The following is an 11,760-nucleotide window of genomic DNA, read 5'->3' as shown; positions in this document are numbered from 1 at the left end:
ATTCCAACTTATATGCTTTTGAAGGAGATATTCGGAAACAACTTCAACAGGAGGAGGCTGACTGGAGGGCTGTCTAGTAAGTCCTTTGTTTCCTCTGTTTTGGTTAGGATTTTTTCTATTTTCTTTATGAAGGTTCTCTCTTGGAACTTATGTGGACTGGGTAGGGCTGAAAAATTAAGGGTTGTGGGTAGGCTTATTGATACTCATTATATTTATGTGTGCTTTCTTCTAGAAACAAAAATTAAGACTTGCACAGACTCTTTTATTTTTCATGTTTGGAACAATAGCAATGTCAATTGGGCTTGTAATGAGGCTGAAGGAAGTAGAGGGGGTATTATTGCTCTTTGGGATGATACAAAATTTCAGGTTTCTTCTGTTGAATATTGTTACGGGTGGATTGGTCTGTACGGTCAGCATATGCAAAGTGGTTTTGTCTGTGCTGTTGTTGGTGTTTATGCCCCTTGTTCTTTGTCAGAAAAATTGGTTCTTTGGAATAACTTGTGTATCCTCAGACATGCCTTCCCTATTCCATGGTTAATGGTGGGAGATTTTAATGAGACTTTAAATCAGACTGATAGAAGCAGTGGTTATCTTCATATCCGGGGCTCTTCAACTTTTAGGAATTTTCTGGATTCTTGTCACCTTATTGAGTATCAACTGGTTGGAGGTTACTTCACTTGGTTCAGGAATTGCTTGATGAGCAAACTAGACCATGCTTTCTCAGATGAATCCTTTCTTCTTCAGTTCACCAATGTAATGCTCCATCGTCTTCCTAGAGAAATGTCAGATCATTGTCCCCTACTTGTGTCTGATCGCCTCCTAGAGAATGGTTATCATCCTTTTAAATTTTTGGACTGTTGGCTTCAATTCCCTAACTTCAAAAACATTATTAGAGGCTTCTAGTTTGACGGGTGTACTACAGTTCTAGGACGCTTCAGATTTATTAAGAAGCTTAGCTTTGTAGCAACTCAGCTTCGGAAATGGAACAAAGATGTTTTTGGTGATCAAGAGCACAAGCTTCAGGTTGTGATTTCCTAAATTGATGATCTAGAGAGAAAATAGGAGGCTGATCTTCTATGTCCCTTAGACCAACTGAAGCTTGAATCTCTTATAAGGGATAAATGGATCTACAGTAACAGAGTTGAATGCAAGTGGAGGCAGAGATCTACACAGTTATGGTGTAAGCTAGGGGACCGTAATACCAGGTTTTTCCATTTGATTGCTAACTTCAGAAGAGCCAAATCTCAAATTATGATGATCAATCATAAGGGGGTTGAACTTCGGTCTCTACCAGAAATCAAATCCGCTGCTGTTGATTATTTGTTCAATCTGTATAAAGCTCCGAGTGGGAATAAGGCAGAGATAGGTCCTGTAGGTTTTAAAAGGTTAAATTCAGAGTTGTCTCTTTAGCTAGAGCGAGAGGTGACCTCTGATGAAATTAAAAGATGTGTGTGGGATTGTGATGGTTCTAAGAGTCCTGGTCCAGACGGCTTCAATTTTAAATTCTATAAGCTCGCTTGGTATTTTATTGCTGAAGACTTATTTGACCTTATCACTGATTTTTTTAGAACAGGGTCTATGCCAAAAGGGGTTAACCTCTCCTATATCACATTGGTGCCGAAAAAAAAGGTTACATCGGAATTCAAAGAGTATCGCCCAATTAGTTTGATCCATGGTATTTACAAGATTATTGCGAAGATTTTGTCCAGCAGACTAAAGGAAGTAATAGGCAGCTTGATTAGTGACAATCAGACTGCTTTTATAGCAGACAGACAAATTGTAGATGGTTTTATGGTAGCTAATGAAGTGGTTTATGTTCTAAAAAGCAGTTGAAGATCAGATCTCGTATTCAAGGTTGATTTCCAAAAAGCTTTTGATTCAGTTCTATGGGATTAAATTGATGAGGTGATGACTTACATGGGTTTTAGTATTAAATGGAGAGGGTGGATTTCCTCCTGCTTGTCTACTGGTCAGGTCTCAGTCTTAGTCAATGGCTCTCCTTCCCCAAAATTCAAAGTGGGGCGAGGTATTAGGCAAGGTGATCCCCTATCTCCCTTTCTTTTTAATATTGTTGCTGAAGGTCTATCTATTCTCTTTCAACATGCGGCAACCTCAAACATCTTTTGGGGAATTGATTTTGGCTCTAATAACTTCTTAAGTCACCTACAATATGCAGATGACACTCTTGTCTTTATGCCAGCTAGTTTGCATGCCCTTCAGTCAATTAAAAGAGTCTTAAGGTGGTTTGCCCTATGCTCAGGCTTGCACATTAATTTTTTTAAGAGTTCTCTTATAGGAATCAATGTTGATGACTCTTGTTTGGATGAGTTTGCAAAATCAGTTTTCTGCAGGCATGATTCTCTTCCATGTAACTACCTGGGTATGCCTTTGGGGTCTAATCCTAGAAGGATTTCAACATGGAAACCCATCATTGATAAGTTTCGAAAGAAACTCACCTCGTTGAAAGGGAGAATATTGAGCATGGCCGGTCGCATTTGCCTTATCAAAAGTGTGTTGAACTCCCTTCCTTTGTACTTCATGTCCATCTTCCTTATGCCAAATTCTTATGGTCGGGAACTGTCAAAATGAGAAAAATCTGCAAAGTCCAATGGAGTGTGGTTGTTAGAGATAAGGATCAGGGTGGTCTTGGGATTGGGTCATTGATAGCCAATAATAAAGCAATGCTTTTCAAGTGGATTTGGAGGCTATCTCTTCATGGTAATGAGCTATGGAAGAAGATGGTATTCACCAAATTCAAGCCGGTATTTGAAAATGGTTTCCCTATTTTTAATAGAAGATTGTCTTATATCTGAAGGGACATCTCATCCCTTATAACTTCAACAGACTCTGTCTCTTCAGCTTTAGCCAATAATTGCAGATTTGTAGTGGGAAATGGCTATCTAACTCGGTTCTGGTCTGATGTTTGGTTTAACAGCTCTCCATTGAAAGTCATTTACCCACAACTCTATATTCTTTCCACTAAACCGAATGCCATAATTGTTGATATGGGAAATTGGGAGCAAGGGGAATGGAAGTGGGAGTTATCTTGGAGGAGACAATTGTTTCTCTTTGAAACTGAGCAGGTTGTCTGCCTTCTCTCATCTCTAGAAAGCTTTTGGCTAAAGGCAACAATTTCAGATAAGAAAGTTTGGTCCTTTTCAACAGATGGGGGTTATACAGTTAAAAGTTGTTCTTTACTTGTTGACAGAATTGTGAATCCAGGGCTTAGAACTTTTAAGGCTTCGATATGGCAAAAAAGGGGTCCCTCCTAAGGTTCAATCTTTTCTTTGGCTAGCTGTTCAGAATAGATTATGCACTAAGGATTCCTTACTTTGCCGCAATATAATCCCAGTTGATCAAGCCTTTTGTATCTTTTATGAAAATGAGATTGAAACTTCAAATCATCTTCTCCTTCATTGTAGACTAGTGTGGAAATTATGGATGAAATTCTTGGATTGGTGGGGTATTAGTGGTTGCCTTCCCTGCTGTGTGGATGATCTTTTACATCAGTGGCCCAACCTAGTATTTGGAAAATTTCAGTGCAAGGCTTGGTCTATGCTCTCTTGTTATGTTAGCTGGAGTATATGACTTATGAGGAACAAAGTAATCTTCAATGATGGAGCTGCATCCTTCGAAGACAGTTTCTCTTTAATTCTTTATCACCTCTCAAATTGGCTCAAGTCTATTGATAAGTTCTTCATTGCTACTGGCACTACTTTAATTATGGGGCCTAAAGGTATTATAGATTGGTCAAACACCAAATCAAGGCTTTAAGCATGGTGTATCAGCTTCTCCAATCTTGATGTTCTTTTTAGGTTATGTATTTATTGACTCTCTTTTCCTTTCCTTTTGTATTTGCTTTTTTTTTGTGACTTTATTTTCTTTTCTTTTTTGTTTTTCTTTCGTGTATCTTGTTTTGGCTATCTTCTGGTTAGCCCTTTCAATATATCGACTTATTCTAAAAAAAAAATAACAAAACACTAGCTCTCAGAGCAATCCATGTTACAAGAGAAGGGGGGAAATGGATATATGCTCTATCATTTCATCTTCTGTGAGGATACACTTCTGTTTCCTCTATTTTAATTTAATTATTTATGTATTGATTTGTTATTTGCTTTTTGCACACTTCCCTATACATGAACTTGGTCACTCTAAATAAAACAGCCTGTAGGACCCAAGCGCCAGGCTGGAGGAGCATACATTGGGTCTGTGAACACCGGACGCTTGGCCATGCTCGCATGCTGCGCTCCAGGATGCAGCCACCTAGCGCTCGGTCTCCCCAGCCTTGGACGCTTGGGCCGCCTGCCTTTGTGTTGGGCAGACCAAGCACACACGTGGCGTTTGGGTTGATGCCTGTGTGAGAAATATTATTATTATAATTAATATAATTAATAAATTTAAAAGAAAATATTATATTATACAATATAGTAAAAGGGCTCAGTGCCCCTTACTATTTACCTAGACTTAAAGCACTGTGGATTGGAATAGTGTAATGACAGCTCAGCCCTTGCTAGAAAGAGTTGCAAGGGCAGCGATGGAGGGGTGGTGTTGTCTTTTTACTGGGATGCATTTGACATTGAATGCATTGTTGGGGAGAAAATGGTCACTTCAAGTTTTGGTGGGGCTGCCCTGGGTGTCAGTTAGGCCCGAGCCCTCACGTGATGACACTTAACGCTAGGGCTGACCAACCCTTGCACTGGATCAGGCATAAGTGTCACGTGGCGCTGAGGCTAGCTTGCCCTTACCCTGAGCATAAGCCAGGCCCGCGCCCTAATATGGGACACCTTGTGCTTGGGCTGCCTTTCCCAGGGCGCCTAGCCAGACTCGTGCACTATGTGGCGAGACCTGGCGCTTGAGTTGCCCTGCCTATGCGCTGGGTCAAACCCAACATGATGCTGGGGCCACAAATAATAATATTTTTTAGTATTAATACTTTTATTGATAATAAAAATAATAATTTTTATATCATAAATAATAATATTTTTGATATTAATACTTTGAACTACAATAAAATAAATATACAGGTTTTTTTTAACATTTATTTTTCCATAAAAAAATTCTCTAACAAACTAAAAGAATTGTATTCTTGTGCTGCGCTTCACTGTTCATAACTTACAAACTAAAACAAAAGGAATTATATATATATATATATATACTCATTAAAATACAGTGCACTGTGTGTGAATCATGTGGCTTAACAGTCTTTACCGCGCTTCGTATCTGTTTTTTCTTCTTGTGTTTCTTCTCGGCTCCCTGGCGTCTTTTCATCAACTAGCGTCACCTTCATTATTTTTTAAAATATTTTTTATTTAAAAATATATTAAAATAATATATTTTTTATTTTTAAAAAATTATTTTTGATATTAATACATCAAAATAATTTAAAAACACTAAAAATATATTAATTTAAAGTAAATAAAAAAATAAAAAAAATTTAATTTTTTTTAAAAATACTTTTAAAATACAAAAACAAATATGATATGGGAAGCTTTCCTCTTGGTCTGTGGCGGGCCTTCTCGTTAATGAAAAAATTATTCTAACTGAGACATTGTTTTTGTTTTTATAAACTCTTTCCTATTATATTTTTTTTATTAATATGTTTATAGCAAATACCATTTAAATTCTGGTTTTGCTGTTTATTCTTGGTTATGCTATCAAAAATAAAATATTAACTTACAAAATAATATTGCAATCACAGTACTAGTATTAGAGAGCAAATAATAAATTATTTTAAGGCTAAAGAATTGATCATTTTCTCAATTTAATTTTTATTTTGGTTATTAATTTATATGCATGTTTTATATTATGTGGAAACTTGATCATTATAGTAAAAAGGAACAATAATTTTATGAACTATTTAAGGTGTTGTAATAATCTTAAAACAATTTATTTTCTAATATATTAGTTTTGTGTGTATGTATGATGATCCGGTTATACATGGAATAGATAATCTATCGAGAACAACATGATTATATGCTGACATAGATTAAAAAAAATAGTTTAATTTTAGTAAGGAAAGTAAAGTGTATATATATTCTGTTAAATTAATTCCATGACAATGCTAAATTCATTGTCTTCTATTTTCTGTGTGCTTGTTGCATTGATTCTAGGGGAAATAAATTTTATGTTGCATGGTATTTTCCTTTGTTGTCGTGTTGATATGAAAAAACAAAAAACAGAAGATCGGATAAAAAAAAAAGAGTTGTATTAATATAAATACAATTTGAAGAATACAGCTACGTGAATGCTAAAATTCAAGAGAGAAAAAAAAGATGGGAAGGAGAAAAAATTTTGTCGTTGCACTACCGCGAATATAATGATACACGCAACACCATCAATTACACCTTTACAGTACACGTTGAGCTATCACACACCTCCTAAATGAAATGATGGATTATCACATGTTGACACGTGATATGCACATGTTAATTTTTTTTATTAATTTATTAATATTTTAATATTTTAAATTACTAAATAGCTCCTAAAAGCATTTAAATATTACCAAAAAAACTATATTGCAAGGATGAAAACGTTATCCCAAGCTAGCTTTAATTTTTTTTTTATTCTAAGGTTAACTTTGTCATTTTACAGTACACAATAAAATGTGAAAAATACTAAAAAATACCTCTTGTCAAGGTCAATATTTTTTAATTCTCAAGGGTATTGATGTTATTTTACTGTGCAAATAAAATAAAAAAGACAAAATAAACCTTGAACAAAAGGTCAATTGTTTTTTTTTGCTTGCAAGGGCAGCGATGTAGTTTTAATATGCAAAAAAAAAAGTAAACCTATTAAATTATCCCCAATCAATTTACAAATAACTTTTAGATCACTTAAAAAAGATAATTTTACCTCATTAGCAAGTCAATTGTTTTCTGTAGAGAAGGGCAAAAGATAAATATATTGTGATAATCCACAATATTTTACCTCACAGTCTATAATGAATCACTTGAATCATTGATCTCTTTTAAGTTTATATATATATATATATATATATATATATATATATATATATAATTCCACTTTGTTTTAGTTTATATCTAGATTTTTAGTATGCATTCTCAAACTAAATCTCTCTTTCATATAGATAATTGTTTTTTAAATATTTTTTTCTAACATTTGACAATGCCGAAACTTGTTTTTTGTGTTAAAAAAATTAGGATAGCCGGTAGTGTGGGCCACTTATCTCGTTTGATATTATAGTAGTGTTTCATTTTTATATGAATAGTGAAACACTTTATTTTTATTTTTTTCTTTTTTATTTCGTTTTTTTTTTACAAATTAATCCTTATTTTTTTATTTAATTTTTTTTTTGGCCTCATTGTCTACGATAAAGTTTTCAATTTAATTAGAAATAAAGTACTATACTAAAAAAGTTATGCTTCTCTTTATATATATATTTTTGGTTTTTTTAAAGTGATCCTTATATTTTTTCGTTCTTGATTTGGTGTTTTTTTCATTTTTTTTTCCTTTTCATTTTTTTACAAATCAGTCTTTAGAAATTTTCTTTCCTTTTTTATTTAACTTTTTTGGGGTCTAATTTTATGAGATAAAGATTTTAATTTAATTAAGAATTATTTATTATACTAAAAAGGTTAGGGTTTTCCCTCCTACTTCATTATTCACATCCTCCTCCTTTTAAAAAAAAAAATCTATCTTCTAATTTTTTCTTCTTTTGATTGAATGATTTTTGCCCTTTTTTTTCCTTTCAATTTCAATTTAATATATATTTTGTTGATTTTGAATTGGTTATCTTAATTTGTTTTTGTTTCTTTTATATGTGATTATTACAATCTCAAACAGACATCTCTAAATTTGTTTAGTGCTTAATTTTGTAAATATCTATTTTAGTTGTTACATCATTATATAAAAAAATAGTTTTTAAATCCAATGGAGTTCCTGATCTGGTTGCGCATTTGACGAGTTAAATCTCGAAGCTCGAGTTGATCTATTATATCGTTAACTCAATATTAAAAAAGATGTCATTTTGATTTTATTTCTTAAAATTTAAACCATGTTTTTATTGGTCATTTGAGTTGCTTTAATTTGCACCCGTCAAGCCTCGAAACTCTTCAAAAGTTTAGTTTGGAACCATTATATTAACTAGATCATGTTAGGATAACTTTTACGTTAGACTTGATATAGATAAAGAGTCAAATAAGAGGAATTTAAAATTAATCCACTAAATCAAGCTAGTTACTTAAGCATATATGATTTTTTAATCCCTCAAGTTTTTTAAATAATTAATTGATTCTTTAATCACATTTTACCGTCAAGTTAGCGGAACAAGCTAAGGAAATACTGTTGAGAGCTCAATATTTCACTAACAAAAAAACTAATGAAGGGACCAGTTTATTAGCATAATGTAAAAGTACAGGGATTAGTTTTAAGATCTAGTTATCATCAACAAAACAACCAAAACAAAAAGATATTTCACTGTTCAGTGTCTCACACTGTAGAAATGACATTTTGTAATTCTAGGGAAGTTTAATGTATTTTTTTCTTCACATGGGATGTTTGAGTCAACTTATGCGCATCTCGACTAATCCCTACGAATTTTAAATTAAACGATCGGGTAAGCCTTTAGTGGCTATTAATATTAGCAATCATATGACTCGATTCTGAGACCACATGAAAAGCAAACCCCTAAATTTTAAACTCTTACCACTGTAGTATTTACTAGATGGTTAGTGAAGTTTAATGTTATTTATATGGTAAGTGCACTTTGTGGTTCTAGGAAGATAAAAAGTTTTATGCTATTTCAATGTTCAGTGTCTCACTTTGAATTTTCCATGTTGAATTTTATTGTATATTCTTTTTATAGATTTTTTGCTTGACTTAATATTAAGTATGTTAATTAAGTATGCATCCAATGTAATTTTAGCTTGTTGTAAAAATAGATACATGCATGACTTTTATTTAATAAAATTAATTACATTCATAAACTTGTTTTATTTAAATAAATACATAGAATAATGATAATTTATAATTTGATGATTAGGTAATATTTGTATATACATGATGCATGTATTAAGTTCAATGTTTTTGAAAAAAAAATACCTTGATAAATTTTTTTATTGATTAATGTATAAATTTATTTAATAAATAACATCTTGATTAATTAATAAATTTCATGGTCCCAAGATATTAATTTATAGATGTTTAATTGTATATTGTATTAAATTTTTTTTAAAAAAATATAAATTTTACATGATAAAATTAAAAACACTTAATTCCATATAAGGAAAATATTTATTTTTTAAAACCAAAATACTAATATGTAAATTCAAGTCTACCTCTAATTAGGCAAGATGCTAACACGTTAATATAATCCCTAAAATATAAGCTCATCCCTTTTCCAACATATGACAATTTATTCATGTAATTGTTATTTTGTTGGCTTGTATTAGTGAAGTTTTTTTATAGTTGGTAATTAAAAAGATAATTTAGTTAAGAAAAAAATTATCAAGATTAATTAACATCTTCTTTGTAATATTTAATTAGTTTAGATTATTTAAGAAATAAATTCAGATAAAGTAAAAAAGTTATTCGAAAATAACTTTATTAGTGTTTTTGTAAAACATGTTAGCAGTCTATTATCAACATTACAATCTAGAAAACTTGAAGATTATCCTTATCTTTATCATATAAGACATGTATATAAGAAAAATTAAGTTTGAAGAAAGAAGTGAGTTATGTGCTTCAGAGGGGAGTTTTATAACATAAAAACATCAATTACATTGAAGCAAGTGTGCCAACTACCTAAGGAGTTTACGCAAAGAAGAGTTTTAAGATGACAATAGTTTGAAGATTGTCATATGTACTGAAAAACTACTATGTTAGGTGACATAACATGATTTGCTATCTCATCAGGTAAGATAGTACAAACACAAAGGGTTATGTTTGGAGATACTTCTCTTGTAATCATTCAAACTAATAAAAAAATATTTATCTTGGGTTTGGCTGCTCTAAATATTTTTTTTTAATCTTTTAAAGAGTTTTTCAAAAGGTTTTCCATTCATAACCAAATACCTTGGACATTTGAGTTTTCTGTATTTTTTATTGATCGGTGTTTACAAAGTGTTCTTAGATCATCTGTTAAAATAGACTTTCAATAAATCATATAAAAATATAAATAATATAAAATAAACTTTTTAAATCATTCTAAATTTATACAGTATCTCATGAATTTTATTTTGATTATCAAAACTCTAAAAATACTTAAATAATTAAAAGCTAAAAAAATAAAATTTTATCGAATTATTAAATCAGATCCTTGATTATTTTTTTATGTTATCTTTGAAATCGTTTTTATAATTACTACTAATATTAAAAGAAGACTCCCTTAAGCAAAATGATTCATGTACTTCCACTTTGTATTAGTTCCCATATAAATATAAAGATTAATTGATATTAGTAAAATGATTCATGTACTTCCACTTTGTATTAGTTCCCATATAAATCGTTTTTATAATTACTACTAATATTAAAAGAAGTACTCCCTTAAGCAAAATGATTCATGTGTTACGTTATCTTTAACTTTTTTATATGAAATTACTTGATATTTAGGAAAAAATAAATATAAAGATTCTATTTGTATCTATATCTTTAATATGTGTTTAACATATGTTAAAAAAAAACCTCTCTAAAATAGAAGGATCTGTAGAAACTATAATGCCAATATAATAATGTTAAAAGTCACATCATATAACTATGTATTTCTGTTATTATATGTAGACTTTATTTGAAGTAATTCATAAATATCTTAATATAATAGTAATTGTAGTAGGAGAAGATATTTAATAATAAAATATAAATATTAGTATATGAGATCCAATGCTATATCAATTTCTATTTCCTTGGATTTTTTTAAAGATTTTTCGATTTTAGAAATTCCTAAATATAAATAATCAAAATTGATAATTAAAAAGAAAGATTATGAATTTTATTCAACAGGTACACTTTATTTGTTTGAGTAATACAGATTTTATCTAAATAAAAAAATCTTTTAAACAAAAGTAAATAAAACATTTTATAATATGATAGTTATTTTTGTAGGGGAAAACATTTTAATTTTATAATATTAAAATATAGATATTAAAAAAAATCCAAATTTTCTTTTTTTTATTTGCAGTTTTTTTCAAGATTTTTTAATTTTATATATTGATAATTATATGTAATTAAAAGAAAATCCAATGATTTCTTATTTTTATCATGTTATCAAACTAACTTTATTTTTTTAAAATGACAAGATATATTTTTCTAATTGAAAAAAATATTTATTTATGTTTGTGGCAAGAAAAAATGCCGCTCTCTTTATCTTTTTTAGTTTTGAAAAAAAAGATAAAATTATGATAATATAATATAAATAATTTTGTTTTAATTTTTAACGATGCTTCTAAAAAAATTAAACAAAATTTTTAAAGCTTATTTCTCGAAGTCCATATAATAAATTCACAAACACATATATACATAATTTCTTATTTTCAAATTATTAATTATTGAAGCAATTGAATAAAATATTAAATAAAATTTTAATAATACACGTTGCCGAAAAAACTAGTACAATAAAATACAATATATATATATATATATATATATATATATATATATATATATATATATATAAACACACTATTTGACCCGTGTTTTTCCGTGGATTGAATAATTAATAAATGTACAGGGTTTTTTAACAATTTTTTTACCATAAAACAATTCCTAGTAAAAACACCATACACTAAACTTGAAAAATAAAAAAAT

This window comes from Populus nigra, chromosome 8 (assembly GCF_951802175.1).
Source record: "Populus nigra chromosome 8, ddPopNigr1.1, whole genome shotgun sequence".
NCBI classification, from domain to species: Eukaryota; Viridiplantae; Streptophyta; class Magnoliopsida; order Malpighiales; family Salicaceae; genus Populus; species Populus nigra.
This window is presented reverse-complemented; position numbering follows the sequence as displayed.